The sequence below is a fragment of the Pleurodeles waltl genome, chromosome 6 (genome assembly GCF_031143425.1).
Source record: "Pleurodeles waltl isolate 20211129_DDA chromosome 6, aPleWal1.hap1.20221129, whole genome shotgun sequence".
Classification (NCBI taxonomy): domain Eukaryota; kingdom Metazoa; phylum Chordata; class Amphibia; order Caudata; family Salamandridae; genus Pleurodeles; species Pleurodeles waltl.
In genome coordinates, this window is record NC_090445.1 from 759,624,209 (window position 1) to 759,649,842 (window position 25,634).

Genomic DNA, 25,634 nt, shown 5'->3' on the forward strand with positions numbered 1-25,634 from the left:
TGGAGGACTGTTCTGGGTTTGAATAAAATTCCAGATGATAACCTTGAATTGTTTCTAACACTCAAATATCTTGTGTGATTAGAGACCAATTGTGTGCAAATAAACTCACTCTGCCCCCCAGGATTACTTCCTCAGCCAGAAGAAGAGTTACCTGCTGGACCGGGGTTTCGGTTGTATTGTCCTCCTCTGTGAGGACCCCTGGGGTTACGACCTCTGTAGCCTCGTCCTCCTGCAGGATAGAAGTTGGGATTATTTTGAGAGCCCCTGCCTCTGTAGTATGTTCTGGAAGCCTGAGGATTGAAATGGCCTGATGTTCGACCTCCAAAACGTCCGGCCCTGTGAAAAAGGGCACTATTGAAAACTTTTTTGATGGACGTTTGAGCTTTATCCAGGGCCGAGAAGGTGGCCACATATTTGGCCAAGTCCTTAACAAATCTATCCCCTAATAAAAGTTCATTTGCAGAAGACCCTGCAGCAGATGGGGATAAATCTGCCAACTTTGGATCTATGCGGAGAAGGAGAGATTTCCTACGTTCTGTGGAAATGGAACAGTTGGCATTACCTTATAGACGAATGGCACGTTGAGACCATTCCAATAGAATCTCAGAATCTATAGCCTCCTGTTAGAAATGGGGTCTTTGGTTGACAGTCAGGTTACCCCCTGTTCAAGCAAGGACCCTCACTCTAGTCAGGGTAAAAGAGAATCACCCTCAGCTAACCCCTGCTTACCCCCTTGGTAGCTTGGCAGAGCAGTAGGCTTAACTTCAGAGTGCTTGGTGTAAAGTATTTGTACCAACACACACAGTAACTCAATGAAAACACTACAAAATGACACAACACAGGTTTAGAAATATAGAAACTATTTATCTAAACAAAACAAGACCAAAACGACAAAAATCCACAATACACAAGTCAAGTTATCAATTAAAAAGCAAAAAGAGCCTTTATGTAGTTTAATAAACACACTAACACTGTGAGCGTGAAAATGTACCTTAGGTGTGTCAAAAATAACCCCGCACGGGTGAGTGTGCGTCAAAAAGGGCTTGCAATGTGTCGATTCCACTCACGTGCGGGACCTTGCCTCGTTTCTCCTTTCGTCGGGTCTGGTCGCTTTGTTCCTTCTCTCCGCAGGAGAGCGATGCATCGATCCCGTCAGCACTCTCGGGTCCGGGCAGGCCTTGCATTGTTTTTACATGCCCAGCGGTACTTGCGTCAGAAATCCAGCCACCTGATGATCCGAAAACCACGCAGCATGGGTTGCAATCACCCAGCCTCCATCAGCGATGCTGCGCATCGTTCCTCCTGCTCCATGCATCGATTCTTCAGTCGCGTTTTGGCAAGCGGTGATTTTCAGCTGCGGAGCCGGTGGCGCGTCGTTTCTTCAGCCGCAGATCGGAGTTGCGTCGATCTTTCCCCTGCATGGTGCTCTGTGCGTGGATTTCCTTTTCTTTAGGCTGCCAGCTTCTCTCTTCAGGGTCCCAGGAACTGGATGGGCACCGCAGGGCAGAGTAGGGGTCCCTCCAGAGACTCCAGGTGCTGGCAGCGAGAAGTCTTTGCTGTCCCTAAGACTTCTAACAACAGGAGGCAAGTTCTAAATCAAGCCCTTGGAGAGTTCTTCTCAAGATGGAAGGCACACAAAGTCCAGTCTTTGATCTCTTACTCTGGCAGAAGCAGCAACTGCAGGATAGCTCCACAAAGCACAGTCACAGGCAGGGCAGCTCTTCTTCCTCAGCTCTTCAGCTCTTCTCCAGGCAGAGTTTCCTCTTGTTTCCATAAGTGTTTCTAAAGTCTGTGGTTTTGGGTGCCCTTCTTATACCCAATTTCTCCTTTGAAGTAGTCCTACTTCAAAGTAAAGTCTCTTTTGAATGTGAAATCCTGCCTTGCCCAGGCCAGGCCCCAGACACTCACCAGGGGGTTGGAGACTGCATTGTGTGAGGGCAGACACAGCCCTTTCAGGTGTGAGTGACCACTCCTCCCCTCCCTCCTAGCACAGATGGCTCATCAGGATATGCAGGCTACACCCCAGCTCCCTTTGTGTCACAGCCCAAGTGTCAAACTGACCCAGACAGGGAATCCACAAACAGACAGAGCCACAGAAATGGTATAAGCAAGAAAATGCCCACTTTCTAAAAGTGGCATTTTCAAACACACAATCTTAAAATCAACTTTACTAAAAGATGTATTTTTAAATTGTGAGCTCAGAGACCCCAAACTCCACATGTCCATCCGCTCCCAAAGGGAATCTACACTTTAATCAGATTTAAAGATAGCCCCCATGTTAACTTATGAGAGGGACAGGCCTTGCAACAGTGAAAAATGAATTTAGCAATATTTCACTGTCAGGACATATAAAACACATTACTATGGGGTACCGCAGCGGTTATTCTGGTTTTCCCGCTGGGCTGGCGGGCGACCGCCAGAAGGCCGGCCGCCAGCCCAGCGGGAAACACCCTTCCACGAGGATGCCGGCTCCGAATGGAGCCGGCAGAGTGGAAGGGGTGCGACGGGTGCAGTTGCACCCGTCGCGATTTTCAGTGTCTGCATGGCAGACACTGAAAATCTTTTTGGGGCCCTGTTAGGGGGCCCCTGCAGTGCCCATGCCATTGGCATGGGCACTGCAGGGGCCCACAGGGGCCCCACGACACCCCATACTGCCATTCTGTTCCTGGCGGCCGAAACCGCCAGGAACAGGATGGCGGTATGGGGGTCGGAATCCCCATGGTGGCGCAGCAAGCTGCGCCGCCATGGAGGATTCTCCAGGGCAGCGGAAAACCGGCGGTACACCGCCAGTTTTCCGTTTCTGACCGCGGCTGTACCGCCACGGTCAGAATGCCCATGGGAGCACCGCCAGCCTGTTGGCGGTGCTCCCGCGGTCCCCAACCCTGGCAGTCTCGGACCGCCAGGGTTGGAATGACCGCCTATATGTCCTACCTTAACCATAAACTGCACACTGCCCTTAGGGCTACCTAGGGCCTACCTTAGGGGTGTCTGACATGCAAGAAAAGGGAAGGTTTAGATCTGTGGGTACACTTGCCAAGTCGATTTTATAGTTAAAACTGCACACACAAACACTGCAGTGGCATGTCTGAGATATGATTACAGAGCTACTTATGTGGGTGGCACAACCAGTGCTGCAGGCCCACTAGTAGCACTTGATTTACAGGCCCTGGCACCTCTAGTGCACTTTACTAGGGACTTACTAGTAAATCAAATATGCAAATCAAGGATAAACCAATTACATACAATTTGCGCAGAGAGCATATGCACTTTAGCACTGGTTGGCAGTGGTAAAGTGCTCAGAGTTCAAAAGCCAACAGCAACAAGTCAGGCAGAATAGGAGGCACGAGGCAAAAAGATTGGGGATGACCCTGCATAAGCAAAAAAAGTCCAACACCTCCTGAGTCTCTTTAGCTTGAACAGCCAAGTCTAAATTCTTCGTAAGATTTGTGGACCCAGCAATATCTAACAATTTATCTTGACAGCCCCTCCAAGCTCTATCGATACCCTTCTTGGGGTCCTTGGCGTACTTCTTTAGAAAAGTCACCATATGTGGGTCAAGCTCTGGAGTTTACGCAACTTTGCAAGGGAGAGCTGGACGGGGGCATTCTGACCGAAGAGTATTGTGAACGTCTTTTTCAAAGCCTATCTGCAGACTAGACGGCACATAATCTGCCACTTCTTGACATGGCATCCATTCGGTGGTTCTAGGATGCATAATAGTGTCCTAATAGTGTCGGGGTCAAACTGTAAATTTTTGCCAGAAGATGGCATTACGGGATCCTCGGTGTAATGAGCCTTGCGCCTCCGCTTACCCTTTGGTTTATCCTGTATCGGGAATGAGTCCAAAGCTGACATGTCAGAGTCCGAAGACTGGTGGCTAGCCTAGACAGAGGGAGAAGCGCGACCCTGGAAAGCCCCATACTCATGATCATTCAGGACCGTGTTAACAGTCTGATCTATAAGGTCATTAGATGACCGACCAGGCTCATTAATATTGACCTCTACCGGGGTGGGGTTCTGCGAGCCTGCTCCAACGCACCTAATGTCATAATTAAATATGGGCTGTGTAAAGGAAGTAATGCCTTCACCAAGGCTTTATTAACTGTGTACTGCACATCAAAGCTTCCACAAGGCGTTCTTCCATGTGTTGGTCGAAATTACCAGCATCATACTCCCCATATTGTTCATCTTCTATATACTGATCCATGATCACTCTGTGCACAATCAATATAAAGTTATTGTACAGCTGGAATTTAGAGGAGGGGGCACTGAAACCAATAATTTTCCCTAGAGCAAAGCTCTGATGTATTGTTGCAGCCCCTCTGGTTGTATTCCTGAAGGCACGCTGAGAAAATGCTTTTCCTGCAGCACGGAGGGAAAGAAAAACGTCTTCACTCGCTGAAAATCGTGCTTGCACTTAAAAACGGTCGTTTGTGCGCATGCGTGAGTTCAGCGAGAGAAAACGGACTGCTAGGACGTGCCCTTCAGGCCTCCTCACTGGTGGGGCAAAGCGCGCTATAATGTAGATTTTCCTAGTAGTTTATGACGGAAAGTCTTAATTTTATTAAAGACACGGAGGCGAGTATTATGCTTCTCTTACTTGCTTTAATTTTAACAGCAGCAGTCAAGAAAACTACAACTCCCAAAAGGCTTACAACACGGAAGCCAATGGGAGAGAAAAAACGTAATAACAGATCCACCAATCAGGAACCATGGATGGTATGTGTAAACCAAGCTTGACTGCGACCAGCCCTCTTTCTTGATGCGAGAAGGCTAGGAGTTACGAGAAAACTGTGGAAAAATGGCAAAGATTATAGCAATTGCTAAAGTCAGAGAACAAAAGTCTTGAATCAATGCTAGACAAAACTGTAGCGAAGCCGGTGTCCTGTATGGAGAAGAGAAAGAGCTTCGGGAGGGGTCCGACCGACCAGCCGATATGTTGTTGTTTGTCAAAATCATCTTCTGATCATGTAGAAGGTTGAGCTGGAGTGGAGGTAACTGCAAGGGAGGGAACAAACAAGATAAATCAGAAATATCTTCTTGTTGCGGAGGGATAATACTCGCCTCCGTGTCTTTAATAAAATTAAGACTTTCCGTCATAAACTACTAGGAAAATCTCCATTTTATGTCAAGAACGGAGGCTCCTATTATGCTATTTTAAAGCATATTAATCACTATTGATGTAGCCGTATGAACTGGTTTACAATAGAATGTCCTAAACACATTGTCATTGGACCAATCAGCAGATCTCAGAATGTCCTCTAACCTGGATCCAACCCAGAAGGCTTTGGAGGCCATAACACCTCTAACCGAGTGAGCTCCAAAAGAGGAGGTATCAATACCCGCAAGGGACATTACCCATCGAACCCATCTGGCAAGAGTTGCTGCAGATACGGGATTGTGAGGTTTTTGGAAGGAAATTAATAGTTGGGAAACAGAGGACTTTCTGAGATCAGCTGTACGTTGTTTGTAACATTTGAGACATTGTCCGACACAGAGCTTAGGTTGATGTGGAAAATATGGATAAAAAACTGTACGTAAGTTAGCTTTTGTACGTTTGTTAATCATCAAAATAGGACGCCTGTGGGAGCGAACTGTCAGGAAGTAATATCAAGTGCTCGAACATTAGACAGTCGCTTAATTGAAACTAAACAAAGTAGCAAAGTGAGTTTTGCTGAAAGCATTTTCAAAGACAAGTCAGCATTGTCCTGCCAAGACAAAAACAAATTCAGGACTAAATTGACATCCCATAACTTTGAGTATTTAGGTAAAGCAGGAATTTAAAATTTTAATCCCTTCAACAGCCGACAAAGAAGAGGGTGTTCACCAATCGGTTTTCCGTTGACATGGGCGTGATGCATGGAAATAGCCGATCTATAGAAATTAATTGTTCTGTAAGACTTACCTGCGCTAGCTTGCGCCGCAAGAAAGTTGATTATATAATTTAAATCTGCTGAAAAGGGATTGAGGTCCCTTCCCATACACCAGCTAGACCAAAGAGACCAGGCGGAAGAACATGCTTTCCTGGTGCCGGGGGCCCAGGCCTTATCAATGAAGTCGGTAGCCTCTTCCGAAATTGGGATGGTAGATGGGGTATTCCTGAAACCTTCCAACCTGAAAGGGTGAGTGTCTTGTTGAGTACCAACAGATGGGGATTCCCAAAGGGATCTAGCAAAAGGAAAGGAAGAGAGGGAAGAAGGATGGGAAAATCGATTGCCAGTTCCAGAAGAGGGGGAAACCAAATCTGGGACTGCCAAAAGGGTACCACTAGGACCAGAGTCGCTTCCTGACGCCTGACCTGGGCCACCACTCTGGTGATCATAAGAAAAGGAGGAAAAGCATAGTTGGTTGATTGGGACCAGTCCTGAAGGAACGCATCGGAGTCCAGAGCTGAAGGATCTGGACGCCAGCTGAAAAAGAGAGGAAGTTGGGCGTTGAGGCGGGAGGCGAAGAGATCTATACTGAAGGGGCCCCACTTGTGTAGGATAGATTGAAACGCTGTAGGGTGAAGTTTCCAGTCGCTGTAGTCCCTGAGGAAGCGAGAATGCCAGTCTGCTGTCTGATTGAGGGAACCGGGGAGATATTCCGCTGTGAGCGATATTTCGTTGTTTAAACAATATTCCCACAGACTTTTTGCCAGGTCTGCTAACGGCTTTGATCTGGTCCCTCCTAGATGATTTATGTATCGGACAGCCGAAACCTTGTCCATACGGAGGAGGATGGTACACTGAACTCTGCCTTTTGTTAGACTCCTTATTGCAAAGGAGCCTGCAAGCATCTCTAAATAGTTGATGTGCAATCTGGACTCCCTTAACGACCATGTACCGCCAGTCGAGATTGGTCCACAGCGGGCGCCCCAGCCCGTCAGGCTTGCATCGGACTCTAATACAAGATCTGGGGCTGACGGAAAGATAGTTCTGCCATTCCAGGCCTCTAAATGGTCTATCCACCATTGGAGTTCTAGACGGGATTCTTGATCTAGAAAGACCATATCTGAATATGCTAGACCTTTTCTGAGGTGACAGATTTTTAATCTTTGAAGAGCCCGATAATGTAAAGGGCCGGGAAATATGGCTTGAATTGAAGAGGACAAGAGACCTACAATCCTGGCTAGTGATCTTAGAGAGATCTGAGTTTTCCGAAGCGTTCTCCGAATCTCCGATTTGATGGAGTTCACTTTTTGAAGGGGAAGGTGAAGGGTGGAGGAAGAAGAATCTATTTCGAACCCCAAGAATTGGATTCTTTGAGAGGGAACCATACTTGATTTCTCTTCGTTGACTTGAAACCCTAATTGGGAGAGAAGAGAACAAGTCAATTTTAGATGGGAAAGAAGAATCTCGCGATTCTGATGTAAAATAAGGATATCGTCGAGATAAATCAGTAACCTGATGCCCAACGACCTGAGGTGCGTCGTTATTGGTTTCATTAGTTTTGTGAAGCACCAGGGTGCTGACGAAAGACCGAACGGAAGGGAAGAAAACTGGTACGTTCGACGAGCCACTGAAATTGTAGGTACTTGCAATGATCCCAGTGAATGGGAACTGAAAGGTACGCATCCTGTAGATCCAGTCTTACCATGAAGCCTAATGGGAGGAGAATATCCCGTAAATGGAGGATTGTTTCCATTTTGAAATGTCGATAGACGACAAACTGGTTGAAATACTTTAAGTTTATGACTGGTCTGAACTTTTTGTTTTTCTTTTGCACCAGGAATAATGAACTGAGGAAACCTGAGGGATCTGGGGAAGAGATTTGAATGGCGTTTTTGGAAAGGAGAGTCTTTACCTCTTCTGAAATAAGAAGAGACATTTCCGTAGAGAAAACTGGAGAAGGGGGAAAATGGACTTGGAGAGGCTGTGAATAAAACTCTATTTGGTATCCCTGAATCGTGTTCAGAACCCATGGATCGTTGGTTAAAGAGTGCCATTTTTGACTGCAAAATTTTAGTCTGCCCCCTATTGGAGGAGGGCCAGAGGTAAGGCTTACCTTGGGTCTTGTTGGATCTGAATCCGCGTTGTCCACGGCCTCTGTATCCCCTGCCTCTTTGAGGGTAGAACTGGGGTTTGTAAGATTGATATCCATAGTTGGAATATGAGAATGAGGAGCCTCTGAATCCTTGTGGATGGGTGAAGCGGCCGGTATAGCGACTCCTGCCTGTACCGGCCCTGCCAAAAACCCGTTGATTAAACACTTTTTTGATGTTTTGCTGGGCCTTGTCAATAGAGGAAAAAGTTGCGACAAACTTTCCCAAGTCCTTGATAAACGAGTCGCCAAAGAGACAACCATCAGCTTTCATACCAGGGTCCCTGGATGCTACATTAGATAACTTAGGATCTAAATGGGGTAACAATCCCTTCCTTCTTTCGTGGGTAATGGCAGCATTAGCGTTGCCCAATAAACAGAATGCTCTCTGAGTCCATAGGGAGAGTTCTAAAGGATCGATATCCACATTGTCTGATTTGGCAGATTCTGCCAGATCCAAAATCCGAGCCAAGGGACCCACCAGATCAAGGAGCTTATCCTGGCAGTTGGACCAGGCCTTATCAACCCCTTTCCGGGGGTCCTTGCCAAATTTCGAAAAGAAAGTCAAGAGTGATTCATCGATTACTGGGGTGGTAGTGATGTTGGAAGAAAGAGAGGGTCTGGGGCATTCAGTCTTTAACTTAGCTCTCGTTTGCTTGTCCAGGGGAAGCCTTAACCTGGAAGCTATATATTGTCCCACATGGTTCGCAGGTGACCACTCAGTAGAGTTAGGGTGGTGGAGATAAGATGGATCGAACATGGGATTTCCCTCTGAATCTAAAATGATTTTTGCGGAAAAGGGATTAGATTTTTCTAATTTAGGCTTTTTCGGGGAAGGGACCTGTGAGAGCGAGCCCCATACATCAGAATCATCGTCATCATCATCCATGTTACCGACATCATCATCGGTATCCGAAATATGAGTGATTGTAATTTGTTTTGGCGCTGCAAGAGCGTTTTTCACTTTGGATTTACGTTTTCCAGAAACGTTATTAGCATTCCCCTCCTGAGAAGGAGGCCTGGGAGGCATATCATCCTCAGTCAAGGGTGAAGAAACTTCACCAGTCAAAGCGCCATCTTTTTGCATTATCAAATCCTTATTTTTTCTCTTTCTGCTATCCCCCGCAGAATGGGCCAAAAAGGATTTAAAAAACATATTCTGTACTGAATTTTCGATGTTCTTAGACATTTTGCTCATCGTGGCTGACATAGCCTTGGATATAGCCTCATTAATAAAGGCCCCAATTTAATTATTACTGGTTAAATCAGAAAAGGGATCTTGTTCTTCCATGATAGGGTAATAGGAAAAAGGAAAAAAACCAAAAACCTGACTGGAAGGGGTTAAAAGTTAAGCAGAGGCTGGAGGAGGGAAGAAACACGCCCAGGGAGGTGTGTCCCAGCAAGCTACCGCTAGGGGAGGAAACCGGAAACTCTTCACCTCGTAATGCGAGGTCCAGGGAAGAAAAAACACTCAGCAGGCACACCGCGAAGAAGAACGGCCGTTTAGAAGGTAAGCGCCGAGCTCAGTGAAGAAAGAAGCGTTCAACGGACGCGTCTACAAAAGAGCGTGTCCGATAGAACGTTCAGAATAAGCTGCCTCATACGCACGCGAGCGCGTTAAACCAAAACCGGGTCCCGAGACCCGAGTAGAACAGCGCGCTGCAAGCAATACTGCAAAAACCAACGCTAAACTGAAACACAATGTGAAATGAAAATGTTATAAAACAAATATGACGAAAACAGGCACGGTAAATATATAACTATATATAAGCTAAGAAAGAACGTGACTTATCTTGACTGCGAGCAGCAAGAAAGAGGGCTGGTCGCAGTCAAGCTTGGTTTACACATACCATCCATGGTTCCTGATTGGTGGATCTGTTATTACGTTTTTTCTCTCCCATTGGCTTCCGTGTTGTAAGCCTTTTGGGAGTTGTAGTTTTCTTGACTGCTGCTGTTAAAATTAAAGCAAGTAAGAGAATCATAATAGGAGCCTCCGTTCTTGACATAAAATAATGTGTGCTCGAGCAATATTGGTGAAATAAACAATTAAAGTAAATCGGGACAGATAACATGATCGGAAGATAGCGCATGTAGGCACAAGGCTGTGCTAACAAGTTCAACAAGATTTGCATATATAAAGAGGATTGTAATTAAGTACTTAGCTCTGTGCGTTAGCAGCAAAGAAAGAGGACGGACTTGGTAGATAAGGACATTTATATGAAAGGATAGTCCCTGATTGGGGGTGATGTTGGAGCTGTGCCTCATGGGAATTGTTTTTCATTTGCTGCTGTGTGATAACAGTAAAAGAAAGAGAAGCATAATCAGAAGCCTCCGGTCCTGACATAGAATTAGTGGGCTGAGTTTAGCTGGTCATAAAATCTGATAAATAGAGGAAGCACGTTTTAAGCACAGGGCTTGCTACCACGAAGTAACAACTCCTGTTTCAGGGTAAGTGCCTTAGAGCCCTAGACTAGATGTAAATCAAGCTTAAATTTGAACATTTGAAATACAAAAATGTTCATATCTACAAATAAATCATTTCAATGCTACCCCTGAAGAATCTGTAACTCTTTACTTGATCACATAGCCTCTTCCCTTCTTTCCTTTATCTAATCCCTCAAAACTCATCAACTCAACCCAGTCATCTCTATTTCTTATCAAAACTAATCAGATGCACTGTTTAATGCAGCGTTCATTCATTCATCCAAGCAGATATAATGAACTTTTCAGTGTCATCTTAGCTACTTGATGTACTACCATACATGGAGGTCATTCCCAGACAAACACATTTTTCAGCTCTAAAATTCCATCACCCTGAAGGCATTATGAAGCATCTAAAAACGCTCAGATATATTTTCACATTTCTATCCCAGTCACCATCATCATTATCACCAATCAACCCCATAAAACATCAATAGATCATCCATGTCCCTACCTCTGGAATAAAAGTCACACTGTGTGACCCAGAAGCATTAGGCATAACACAGAGAACTCTAGGTTACCTACAGATTCTAGCCTCATCTCTGCCAGCCATTATCACAAACAGTTTTAGAGTTTTAGAAATCACTTGATTCAACCAATAAAGTAATCTAGTTGCTTGCAGTCATGACAAATGACTCTCATTGGTCTCCGGGGCCCACAAAATGGTGTTTTTCGACCAATCCTTATATACACATGCCGAGTTAGTTCAGTCCCACAGACAACAACCCACCTGTCTCTGGTAGGCCAACCATGCCTCACAGTACTGAGAATTTATCTCTTACTACACTGCTCTTTAATTCTGTTTATCTTGAATTTTATAGTCATCCTTTAATTACAAAAATACAGGATTGTCCTCTCGTCCTCACCACTTGCTGTACCAGCACTTCATCATGTAACCAAAGGGCCCTTCCAGCTTTCGATTGAGGATGACAAGCTCCACATCATGCCTAGTCAGAGATTGTTCAAAAGGCAAGGGAATCACCGTAGAGACTCACATTCTTCTGAGGCCAGTTTTGCCAAGATAGCATATGGGTACCCTAAAATTTCAGACAGGCCAAAATATTCACTCAGCTTGATGGCCCACAGTCACAGGATCAGAGACAGTGTTAAACCTCAATTTCATGAAGCAATGTTCCACCATGTACAAGCTCTTCCCAATGCATCAAAATCAGACAAATACAACAAATGTATTAAATCTGTTGGCCCACTCAGTAGCAGAATTCTAGATCAGTAAAGGTTAAAGGATTTTATTACAAATTTCAAATATAAAGTGGTACAGAATAAATGTCAAAAAGACTCTCAATGTGAAGGATATACAGAGAACTTCCAAATGGACAGCAAAATCAAGAGAATACTGTACAGTACCCATAGTAGATCAGGAAAGTTCTCTAGCTAATCCCAAAAATGAGGCATTATTTTCACATATGAAATACAGATAGCAAACTATAATTATGGTGTGAGCAAATGTATAATTTCATCAGAAAATCAGAGCACATGAAAAATAAATGTCACATTGCCTTAAGATCTAATCACTATTCCACTCAAAGCACATGAAAAATGAATATCACATTGCTTTAACATCTAACCACTACCCCACTACATTTTGTTTTTTTAAATATATTTTTATTAACAATTAACAATTCGCTGTTTACATCACTCAAGTACATTGTTGGGAACATCTTATTCTCATCATGCATAGTATTGAAGAGGATACAATATTTTATTTGTGTTCATGTGTAGTTTGTGTCATGGTTTAACACTCACCCCGGTCTTTAACTAAACTTTATTATCCGCAAGCGTGTTGGTCCTAGTGTGGTTTCCCATGAGTGTCTAGTTCCTTGCCGCTTTGTGCTACCCATTCTTCTTGCATGCATATATAACAGCTTCAACTTAACACTAAACTATACACACACTTGATGGCTTTTTGTGGGTGGTGTTAGTCTTGAGCGGCGGGGGTGATTCCCTGAGGGAGTTGTGTCTGGGGGGAACTGCCAACCTTTTCCGTGAGTTTAACTACTATTCTCTCCGTATACCTGTACACACCTCTGGGTTGATCCTTGTGGCCTGCCGCGTGCTTACTGCGTTTTTTACTGTTTTTTTTCCCATTAGCGTTTTCCTTTTTTTTCTCATTAGTGGTATTGTTGAGGATATTCCCTGTCTACTTTCTATTTACGCTCAGATTTCTGCTTCTGCTGGTGTTGTGTTGGGAGCCAGTGGTCTATCTTCTGCAGTGATCCAGTTCATCATTAGTTCTTCCCACCCTGGGGCAATGGGGGACTGCCTGATCCCCCTTGCCTCTTCTGACTTTAGAACCTGTAATTCCGCCCCAGCCCACCTCGTAACGTCACTTTTCCATTCAGCCAGTGAGGGATGGTTTGAAGCCTTCCAACCCTTCGTGATTAATCTCTTGTAGAGGGCCAGGGCGAGATCCAAGAAGGAACCCCTAATCTTTCCTTGTGACATATTCGTCTTTACACCCAATAGACAGACATCGGGGGTGAACGGCAGTAACATGCCGTATAATCCTGATATGTGCTCTATAACTGCCTTCCAGCCCAACTGTAGCACCTCACATTTCCACATCATATGGTCAAAGTCTGCCTCGCAGCTGCCACATCTGGGGCATGTCCTGGGGGTCACCCCGTATGTACGGAACAGTCGGTGAGGGGTGAGATATGTTCTATGCAAGTAGTTATATTGGATATATTGTAGTCGAGTGTTGTGTGAGACCCTCCGGGGATAAGCCAGAGCTCTGTTCCAGTCTGTCTCAGTTAGCTCATGCCCGATTGTTTTCTCCCACCTCTCTCTTAGTGCGCGCATGGGATCCAATGCAGCTTCTATCTGGGCTCGGTATATTTTCGTAATCAGGTGGGACTCTTCCCCCGACGTTAGCAGGAGGTGTAATACTCCGGGAACCCCAGGTTCAGCATTAATCGTGTCCCAATGGTCCTTCAAAGTGTGCACTAGCCTCCTATACATAAGAAATTGACCCCAAGGGATCCCTTTTCCCACCAGTTCGGTGAAGCTCCGTAGTTTACCTTCCCTATAGAGTTCCCCTACCGTCGTCACTCCTGCATCCGTCCATGTGCCCAACTCTCGTCCCCCTGGTCTGGTACTCTTCGGCTCCACCACCATGACCGTGAGTGGCAGCGCCGGAGAGTAGGGTGGGCTAATTCCAGTCCTACTCATACACCTTTTCCAGCACGCTGACGCAGTGCTAGTCATTAAATTGTCCCTGACGGGGAAAGCTTCTTCAGTATCATACGCGCTATTACTAGGTCTATGTCCAGGGAGCCCTGGGAGTTAATTAGGTCTAGCTGCCCCCTGCCTACCATCCAGCCCGCCACCCACTGCAGCTGGGATGCCAAATAATATGCCTCAAAGTCGGGAGCCCCCAGGCCCCTAGCTTGTGTCGGTCTGCACATAGTCGACAGTGCTGAGCGCCTACGACCTACATCCCATATCAATTCCCGGAGCAGTGCGTTCAGTTCTCGAAACCATGCTGGGAGGACCCATAGCGGTACGTTAGCAAAGAAGTATAGGAGACGGGGCAGCATCACCATTTTAGACAATGCCACTCTAGCCATTGTTGTTAGTTTTAGTGACCGCCACAACCCAACTGAGGTGCGCAGTGACCGGAGTGCCCTACCCAAGTTGCCATCCCAGAGGTAGGCTAGTTCGTGGAATATCTGGATCCCCAGATATTTAAAAGTTCGCGGGGCCCAATTCACATCACTGGGGAACGTTTCTGGGCACACGCTGTTTGGCATTATGGGGAATACGAATGTTTTGCCTCGATTAAGACGCAGTCCCGATAGTTCCCCGAAGTCCTCTAGGTTCTTTAACACCCACAGGAGGCCACTGGGTCCGTCTCTTAAGTACACCAAGATGTCGTCTGCATATAGGGAAATAATATGTTAGTTTGGGCCCCAGATAATTCCTTTGCAGACTCCGTCCTGTCGTAGTTTGGCCGCTAGGGGTTCGATTGCCAGGGCAAATAGTAGCAGGGATAAGGGGCATCCCTGCCTAGTTCCCTGGTATACCGGGTATGAATCAGATACTGTTTTGCCCGTCTTCACCCTAGCTAGCGGGGAGGTATACAGCAGGTCCACCCACTTCACCAAATTTTCTCCTAGTCCCAACTCTAGCATCACAGCCTTGAGGTAGTCCCACCTGATGGAGTCGAAGGCCTTTTCGAAGTCTACTGCTAAGAGGGCCCCAGTGGGGCGTTTCTCTGCTGCTGGCATGTGCAAAATAGCAAAGATCCGCCTCAGGTTCAGCGATGTGCTGCGGCCAGGAACAAAACCATTTTGGCCCGCTTGCACTAGTGTGGTCATTCGGGGGAGTAATCTGTTAGCCATGATCTTACTGAGGATCTTAAAATCGCTGTTCAGCATTGATAAGGGGCGGAAGTCGGTCACTGGTGCCTCCGTTTTTTGTTTTGGGTAGCGGCACCACCAAGGCCTCCCGCATTGTGACTGATAGCTCTCCTCGTCGCAAAGCCTCCACGTGTACCTCAGCCAGTTGGTGCACTACCAATGACCTATATTTCTTGTAAAAGTCCATTGGGAGGCCATCGGTACCGGGGGTCTTTCCGGGAGCTAATTGTAGTATGGCTTCGCTTATCTCCTCCGCTGTTACTGGACCCCCTAGCTTATCTCTCCCTTCAGGGTCTAAGGTCGGGAGGGCGATTCGCTGCAGGAAATCTCGAAAGGTTTCGACCCCTAGGTCTTGGGGTTTCCTATACAAGTGCATGTAATATCCCTTAAAAGCCTCATTGATTGGGCCTGGGCTTCACCTGTGAATTCCCTCTTTATCTCGCACACTTGTGATGGGTTCTCCCCCTCCGCCTGGGCGTACTAGCCAGGCTAGAAGCCTTCCCGATCTACCTTCCTCTGATTGCACTGATGTCAGGTATTTTTGTGTGCTATGGCACCTAAGCTGTGCCTCTAACTGGGAGTGTTCTCTACGGGCACGTTTATATTCCTCGTTCTCTTGGGCTCCAGGATCCCGTCTCACTTCCCATTCATGTATTTTCTTCTCTAAGGAGATCAGTTCCCTTTCGAGTGTGTGTTTAACCCCCACCGACTGGCCTAGGCAGAAACCCCTCGTCACCACTTTAAGCGTTTCCTATTCTATGGCCCTAGACGCAGTAGATCCGCTGTTAATCTTGGTGTGTTCTGTCAAGTGGACCCGAAGGGCCTCTCTATACGCCTGATCTTCCAACGCCGCTGGGGACAGTCTCCATGTTGGTATTGGGGGTCTATCACCTAAGATACTTAGTGTCACCAATAAGGGGTTATGGTCTGACAGTGTGCGGCCCAGGTATTCTGCGTGGGTCACATAATGTGCCAGGCCCGTGGTACATGTTATTCTGTCAATTCTTGTGTGTAGCCGGTGGAGGCCTGAGTAATAGGAGTAGTCGCTGTCGCTTGGGTGTTGTTCCCGCCAGACATCCACCAGCCCCCAGGAGTCCAACCATTCACAGAGCTTTTTGGCTATTCTAGTGGACGCTGCGCCCTGTAGCGGTGGGGTCGATCTGTCCATGTTAATGTCCAGTATTGCATTGAAGTCCCCCCCCACTAGCAATTCTCCTGCGCATTGGCGGGTAAGGTGGCTCGATAGTTTGGTCAGGAAGGGGACCTGGTCCTGATTGGGAGCATAAATGCAACTCATGACAACTGGAATACCATGGAGTCTTCCTTCTAACACCACAAACCTACCCTCTCGATCTATGTTGGATGAGTCTACTGTCAGTGGGACCCCGGCCCTGACCCATATCAGTGCACCCCTCGCGTAGGCCGAGCACTCTGTGGCAAACACCTGTCCCCTCCATCTGCGCCTCAGTTTCTCAACCTCCCCAGCTATCAAGTGGGTCTCTTGCAGCATTGCCACCTGCACCCCCTCCTCTTCAAGTAGGTGAGGACTCTGTGCCGTTTGGCAGGTGTGCTCATCCCTCTGACATTCCATGCTAAGAAATTATATTCTGCCATCTTAATACAGTAATTTGATAATAGCGTCCTTGGTTCCCCCAGGTTACCACCCTATCCCCGCTCATGTTCAAACATTTTCTACCATCACGTATCGCCACCCACTTAGCCAAGTTAACTGATAACTGTAAAACCCAACTCCCCCACCCCAGGGCGCCTACTAACCTGCAGGTAGCCCAGAAAATCACGCAACATTGCAACTTGTTCAAACATGTAGCTACAGTTCCCGCCAGGCTAGCTAGACCAGCAAGATACTGGTTCGGAGGGCGGTCAAGTCGGAGGGGCTGCACGTCTTTTTGTTGTGCCGCATCGCCAGGTCCACTCGTATAATGCTTAACCAAGTTCATCAGCGGTCCTCGGCGTCACCTTGGGGGCACGTGTCAAGCAGTTCGAGTCCCCAGCTGAAGACACCACGGTATCATCCGAGTCCTCTCCCGAGTCGGAGCTCCCCGCAGCCTCCAGAGACGCTCTTTTATCTTTTTCTTTTTGCGTTTGTGTTGGCGCTAGCCTCGGTTGACTCCCAGGCCGCCGCGAGTCACGGGTCCGTCGAGTCCGGTCTGCAGTTGCACCCTCACCGGTGGGTCTCCTCTCCCGGAGCCCCCGCTTCTCGAGCCATTCCCATGCCTCCGTTGGCGTTTGGAAGAAGGTGGTTTTCTCTTCCAGTATCACTCCCAGTCTGGCCGGATACAACAATGAATATTGAATCCCTTCGTCTCTAAGGGCCCTTTTGACTGCTAGGAATGAGGTTCGTCTGTTTTGAACATCCAAGGTATAGTCTGGGAATAGCGTCACCTCCCCATTTGCTACCTTAAACGTGCCCATCTCTCTGGCCTTCTGGATGAGAGTGTCTCTGTCTTTGTAGTGCAGTAATTTGGCAATCACCACTCTGGGTGGCCTACCGGGGCCCAGAGGTCTTGATGGCATTCGGTGTGCACGTTCCAATGTATAAAAGGGCGTTAGGCATCCAGGCGCAACCGTCGTACTAAACCACTTCTCCAGAAAGTCCACCATGTTGGTCCCTTCGGCTCCCTCAGGAAGGCCCACTACTCGCACATTGTTCCTCCTGTTTCTGCCCTCCGCGTCCTCTGCCCTTTGTTCTAAGCGTGTTACTCTAGCAGCCAGGGAGGTCACCTCTGCCGCAAGATCCTTTTGTTTCGGTCCAACAATTGCCAGTGTGGATTCCGTTTCCTTGACCCTGTCCGCCAGTTTGTGGTGGTCTGCCCTTAGGAGGCCCACTTCGACCGCTACTTGGTTGATGTCGTGTTGTAGCGTTGTCTTTGTGTCTTCAATCGCCCCCAGAATTTTGTCCAGGGTTTCCTGTACGTTGGATTTCAGATGGGGCTGTTCTTCCATTTCCTTGCACGCTGGTGGAGGTGCAGTGTCCATGATTTTCTTTTTGTGACGGGCCTTGGGGGGCATCAGCCAGGTCAGGCGGGGAGGACTGCACCTCTAGGCGCAGGCCCGAGCCACCACTCATGCCAACCTACTCCCACGCTCAAGCGTCGCAGCAAGTGTGGGCTCAGGAGTGGTCCCCCAGATCGGTGTCAGTCTGGGCCCGTCAGCGCGGTACCAGTGGGGTCCACACCCACTGCTCGTTTACTGGGTTCTGACTTCGGTTGCTCCAATAACAGTCCCTGCGGGGCCTACGGGCCAGCCGTTCGCTCTATGTTGGGTAGTTTCTGTTTTTTCTCTTATTTTCTGTATTCTTTTTTATTTTAGTTTTTAGGGTTCTGCCAATACCCTTCTGTAGTGTCCTTTTATCACTTGTTGCTTTCTTTTTTTCCCTTTTTTTTTTTCCTTCGCCTATTCTTTTATTTTTTTATTTTTTATTTTTTTTCCCCTCTTCTTTCCTTCCCCCTTTTTTTTTTTTTCCCCCAATAATTTCCTCATTTTACTTGTGCCCCCTCGGGGTGTCGTCACGTTGGGGCCCCCGCAGCTGCTCCGTGTTGTTTTCTGTTGTTTCCAGGGCTCAGCTCCGGTCGGATGAGAGGGCAGCCTCGCGTCTCCTCTGCCGGCCGCTTCTGGCTTCGCTCGCTGCTCCCGGGGCCGAGTGCCACCCGGCCCCGCCCCCGCACCTCACGGGGAGGCCCCACCACACCGGCCCGCGGCACCAGGGTTTATTCGGCCGGGCCGCTTCCTCGGTCCGTACCGACCGAGCCGCGGCTCCCGGCGCCACTCGAGGCCCCGGCTTGTCAGGGCAAGGTAGGCCGCTGGTCCGCCTCGGAGCCGACAGGCCGATTCTTGCTCCCCACGCATCCCGAATCAAGGACGGCGGCCAGGCGGCATCCGGGGGTCAGCCCCAGCCCAGCGGTCGCCCTCGGTCGTTGTGGCACCCGAGGATGGCACGCTTTTTGTTCAAGTTCTAGCGGCCCCTCCGGAGCAGGGAGATCAAGCGTGCGCCATCTCCCGGTAGTTGGCCACGCCCCCACCACTACCCCACTACATAAATAATTATTCAGCAACATCTATGCTAATGTCGCCCGGAGATGCTAGAACAAAACTAGGGGCCAGATGTACGACAATCAGCATTTGTGACTCACAAATTGTGAATTTTAGCGACTCCCAGTTTGCGAGTCGCAAAAGCTGATGTACACCAATGTCTCAGACACTGTTTGCGATTTGCAAATGGGTTGCAACGGACCTACCTCATTAATATTCATGAGGCAGGTCACAATTTGCGACCCATTTGTGAATGGCCAGCACTCACAGGGATGGTGACCTGCTGGGGTCAGCAGACCACCATGTCTGTGACTGCTTTTTAAATAAAGCAGTTTTTGTTTTAAATGCAGCCACTTTTCCTTAAAGGATAACAGGATGCATTACAAAAAAAATGAAAAGTTTCCTTTCCATTTTTTCAGAGCAGGCAGTGGTCCATTGGACCACTGCCTGCTCTGAAAAAATGTTGGTGCCCCCATTCACAAATGGTCCCTTACAAATCCCTTCTGTTTCAGAATGGGCTACCACCAATTTGAAATTGGTGGTGACTACACTTGGTTTGCAACCACATTCTGGGTTGCAAAAAAATCATACATCACCCTGCAACTCGCTATGAGGAAGGTATGCCTTTGTACGCCCCTTCCTAATAGTGAGTCACAAACTCTATTTAAAAAAAAACAAAGGTTACACAGACGTTATAGTTAGGCTCACATTGTAAGTATACAAAACATAGAAATTCAGCTGTTATAGTTAAAGTTTTTTCAATTAATTATAACTTGTGTCCCAAGGTACGTATAACTCGCGCCCCTGCCATGCATAATTTTCTCACCAATAATGTTACTGCAAATGATACAGTGACATTATCAATGGTGTTATAAAAGATGTCATGAGTGCCGTAATATCTGGGGTAATAAGCTGTGCATGGTGAGGGGCTGAGTTATAGTTACCCTAGAGCACGAGTTACAGTTACTTGAAATAACTATAACTATAACAGGTGAATTTCTATGGCTTTGTATATTTAAAATGTGAGCCTAACTTTACCATCAAGTACCATAATTTCCCCGGGGCTACATTAAATAAATATAAGGTTGGCTGCGTGGACCCCCCTGAGCTCCAAGGGCTACTTCCTCCCCTAGGGCCCAGCCACATCCTCCTGGGCGCAGGCCACCCTGTAAAGTGCCTTGGGGACCACAGGAGGAGCCTCAAGGACTCCACATTCTTAGCTTGCTGTTTGCCGCCTGCTGGAGCTGGTAGTTCATGCAAGCGGGGAGCTGCTAAATGCAGCTTTCTGCGTGCGGGAGCAGTTTTAACGCTCCTGCTTGCTGGGAGAGGAGTTAAGTTTGGTTTTGCTTGGCGGGAGCTCTCATGGCTCCCGCCAAGATAAAGCAAACCACTACCCCCAGAAGGTGAGCACCTCGGGAGGTAGCAGGATCCAGCCCTGAGGGATGGTTGTCCCCAGGGATCTCCAGGAGGAGGACCACTTGGCCCTCCTCCTGTTTTTGTGCACAGGCCAGCCTTGGGGAGGTGGTGGCCATATGGTCTGGGAGGAGGCCACGTGGCCCCCACCATGCACCCCCTAACCATTTCCTTTATGTAGCCCTGGGTGGTTGGGGTCCATGGGCGGGGGTGGGGGGGCATGTGGCACCTCGCATATTTTTAAAATATACTCCTGGGGAGGTGGTGGTCCCCAGGGTGGTCTACGTGGCCCCCCCAACCATTTTTTTAAATAGCCCTGGGGAAGTGGTGGGACCCAGGGCCCGGGAGGGGATCATCCTGCCCATGCATACTTTTTATATTTAGCTCTGGGAAAGTGGTGGTCCCCGGGCCATTTAAGAACCATAGGGGGAGCCTCAAGTGCCCCCTCCTTTTTAATAATTTTGCAAATGCCTCCAGGGACCCAGCCCACCTGGGAGGCAAAAGATTTATAAGTGTGGAAGACTGCTTTTTCTGTTTTAATTTTCTAAAAAATAGGCAGATTATTCTACAGATTTTTCTGAAAACTTCAAAAAAATGCTTTTTAGCGCAGGCGTGGTTCCAGGGGGATCCCTGGACCAAGGCTAGGTGCTCAGGGTATTCCTACCTTGGCTGCTTTTCTTTTTTCAGTAATTTTTCTTTTGGAACTTGGTTGAAGCTGAGTACCAAAATGGCTGCCAACACTTCCTGGTTGAAGTGTTAGCAGCCAATCAGATGTCAGCATGAGATCTCTTAGATCCTCTGCAACCCTAGATATCTATATTTTTTAACCTTTAATATTTCGAAAACTACTGAATGGATTTACAACAAATCTCAAAAAGCACGGTCTGCGCACCAAATTTGGTGTAATTACGTTCAGCGGTTCAGGCTGTAGTCGTGTCTAAAGACCCTAAAGCAATTAACATGGGAAACACACTTTTTTGACCCCCTTTTTCTCAGCCACTGCTGGACGGATCATCCTGAAACTTTCCATGTGCAACCATACCCTATAGGATACTTTACGTGGAAAATGTTGTGAAGATCCGTCAATCAGTGCCAATATATATATATATATATATATATATATATAGGATATTATGCTGTCATTTGTAATTAAATAAACGCTGTGTGTACTGGAGCCGCGGTACGTGGTCTATGTTTGCCGATACATCTCAGGAGTAGGCGACGCTGGTTTGTTAATATATATATATACAAATTTCCTCTTCCAACTGGACACTTCCAAGTTGCTGTCAGTATAAACAAATTTTATTACGGAGAAAAAACACCCCTCCAATGCGTTTCGGCCATAGCCTTGGTCACAGATTGAGTGGGTATACAAACACATCTATAAATAGCACCAAACATAAAAAATGGATATCCATCCACATCTCAGTGTCAACATTTCCATAATGGTGGCCATCTGAAAGTGGTGTGGTGATTCCTAATCATATAAATCCATATTCTCTTTCATATATGAAGCAAAACATCTAATCTATATTTACTTTTTATATATTCTTATTCTTATACACTTTTCTTGTATACACAAAAAAAAATAATTATATATACATACATCAACCCTGTTAGTCACTTTTATATATATAGTAATTTCATATTCTTCATACTCTTTAGAAAAATCATCCAACCCCTGCGGGAAATCATGCCCCTGTGGGCCTACTCATGTCAATATTACCAAAAAATCACTTTTGTAAATCACAATTCAGCTGGGTATCCATGAATCTTTTAGTATATTTTAACAGAAATACAAAATTTCATAATATATCCCATACTTCTCTATATGAAACACCTATATTTATTATCCACACATCTCCATCTTAATTAGATGCACATCCGCCTATTCACAAATAAATAACTATAAAAAAACAAATAGTGAATTTAAATACAAAAATACCCGCAACCCTAAATTCATATTAATAACATTAAAATTAATAAAATATTATGCAACTCAAATAGGCTTGTATATTTCTACAAATCTTTTGTTTCTATCCCAAATGTATACACATTTCTTCAATGGAATTCAGCCTCAAAGGATCAAGTGTATCAAATTCTATTGTATATTTAGATTCAAGAATTCATAACTCCTGTTCTCTATTGCCTCCTCAACAATTCACTTTTACCTGATTGATCACTGCAAACCGAAGTAGGTTTTCATTTCCAAAATGCTCATCATGGAAGTGTCTTGCCACTGGATAATTGCTATCCTGATTTTTAATAGCTCCTCTATGTTCTAATATCCTTTTCCTAGCACAATGGATTGTGCTACCAACATAGATCTTCTGACAAGGACATTTTAAACAGTACACACCATATGGTGTGTTACAGTTAAATTGTCCTTTAATGACATGTTCTTTCATAGTTCCTGTCACTACTATTTTTTGCAATTCACACTATTCCTGCATTTTGAAGTGCTTTTCGATTGGAAAGAAATGGGTTTGATTGAATGGGAAGATTATTCCTTTTTTAATATAAATTCTATACCTTTTACCCAAAGTGCATAAACATTAACTGAACCCACCGGGAAGACAAATTGTGTCAGCTATGGGTTCCCTTTTGGAAAATACTTGTAAATGTATTGATTACTTTCTCCGTGTATTTGTGGAGACAGTACCATCATATGTGAAATACACTACACATTTTTTGAAGACCATAGAGGATATACAATGGGAAGATGATTATCTGTTATTGACAATAGATGTTGCAAGTCTTTATACTAGCTTTGAGTTGGGCCTGAAAGCAATCAGACACTATATGCGAGTGAGATCCATTTCACTATTGTTACACACAGAAATGTTGTGTGATATGATAAACTACTGTTTGAGGAACAATTTATTTTTCTTTGATAATCAGATATACAGACAGTTACAAGGGACTACTATGGGAACTTGCTTTGCCCCAGCTATGCCAATTTGTTCTTTGGCTTGTGGGAAGAGCAGATTTCCATTGACATTAGTGAGTTTGATGAAAGGGGGATTTTGTGGTGTAGGTACATCGATTCTATTTTTCTAATTTGGAGAGGTGATGTGCCATCGGCTTTGAGATTTGTTCAAAATTTGAACCAGAATGATTACAACTTGAAGTTCGTTGAACAGTGTAGTACAACAAATATTGGATTTTTGGATGTTGAGGTGGTGGTAAAGAACAATGTTCTCACTTCCAAATTACATAGGAAACAGACGGCGGGAAACAGCTTACTTTACCCTTGGAGTGCACATCCTTCCAGCTTAGTTCAAAGTATTCCCTGTGGGGAATTATTAAGAGCACATCAGATTTGTAGAAACTTGACCAACCTCTAGCCAATCATTTTAACCTTGTGGACCATTTACTATCAGATTTGAAGATTTTCCCTTTACATGTCTTAAATGAAGAACTACTGGACATCAGAGAAAACCTTTGGATGTACCGTTTAAGATCACTGCATCCAGATGGACTGAACATCGCTGACAATACCACTTGATTTCTGTATATCTAAAGAGTTCTCAGGACTGCATTGATTCCACATTCAATTGGAATCTTCACTCATGATGCTTTTTGAAAATCCAGCAGTGTCAGCCACTGAGAAAACTATCTTGTACTACCTGAGGAAGGCGGAAGCCAAAACGTTGTAATAGAAATATATTTTTTTTCTGTGAGACCATCTGTTTGAGTTGTTTCTTTCTTCTTGGATATAATATATATGTATATATATATATATATATATATATATATATATATATATATCTCAATTTAAAGCAGTTTCCTCAATTTAGGAAAAAGGGAAACCGGACACCATGGCAGTGCAATCTTATTTTATTGACGCGTTTCGGACATAGCCGTGTTCACAATACCATTCAAATTCATTCTAATCTCATATATACCCAAGTCTAAAAACATGGACAAAGGACCAATTCCGAAAACAGATTCCCCAGGATAGACTAATACAGCAGCCATTTTGGAGTGTAGCTTTTCACATAGCAAACCATTTAGAGATGGCATATTATTTACAACATATTGTCCTGAAATATTATACCATTGCACTCATATCAATTCATTAATTTAAAATTATTCACTTTTAAAGTCCAAATGCCATACTGTATTTTCAATAATATTTCTGAATCTTAAGTTGAAAATATTCTAATTGCCTTAATTCTTTTTTAATAGACTACCAACTCATCCACTATGCCTGCTTTTCATATTTTCACCTGAAATACTGTCTTCTCATTGGATCACAAAACGTCTACTCATATTAAAATTTATCCCAACAATGAAAAATGAAAACAAATCCCAAATTTTTTGTTCTTTTCTTGCTTCTCGCCTTTGCTTGTCTGTTCCTCTCCCTCTTCCTCTCATTCCCCTCCCCCTTCCTCTTTGGGAGGGCTGAAAACCTTGTTGTTCTGTCCTGCCTTTGTGTAGTACTTGAAATTGTTTAAAAAAATTAGATTTATCCAAATATTGTCCTCCTTGATTAATGGTAGATAGCGTAGTTTCAGACACATCTGACAGATTACTATCCGAGACATCACTCTCACTGGTCTCGTGTGAGACCACAACTTTATGACCCACTTGCACTCCTCTCTGAAAATTAAAATCTTCATTATACATGTGATCAAATTTGTGATGAAAAGTCAAAATTCTTCATGAGTTGTAATCTTTAAAATCTCTTATAAATTTGCGTTGTTTCTTCATGGTGATTTCCCCTTCTAATTTCACCAGTCTAATCTCCAGTTTCTTCATAAAGTCTTCATATATTTCTTTTGAGGCTGTGGCTACTAGTTCTGCTGTTAATTTCTCTCTTTCTGCCCTTCAAGTAATTTTGATTACACTCAGACGAGAATAGATTTATTCAAATTTGTGAGGAAACTAAAACTAAAAAAATGGTTTAGTAATACAATTCGATCAAGTAAGCCTGAGAGTACTTTCAAACCCAGCAATTTATGTATTAGTGATGTTGAAATCTTACATACCCTGGCTGAGTTAGATGAAGATACAACAGCTCATCAAGATCCTTTGATTAACCTTGATGCTTTGGGAGTGGAAGTAGATAGATCATGTTCTGGACCTTTCAAAGCAAAATCTCGATTTTTACCTACAATCCAATGTGATTCCATAGAAGTATTTGAAAAAGATGTAATTAAACAATTGAGACAGTTGAAGGGTAAACAGGATGGCAGCAGAAAGAACAATTTGAATACAGCAGAGTTTCAAGCATTGCAGGAATTGAAAATGGATAACGACATTGTCATCAGACAGTCTGATAAA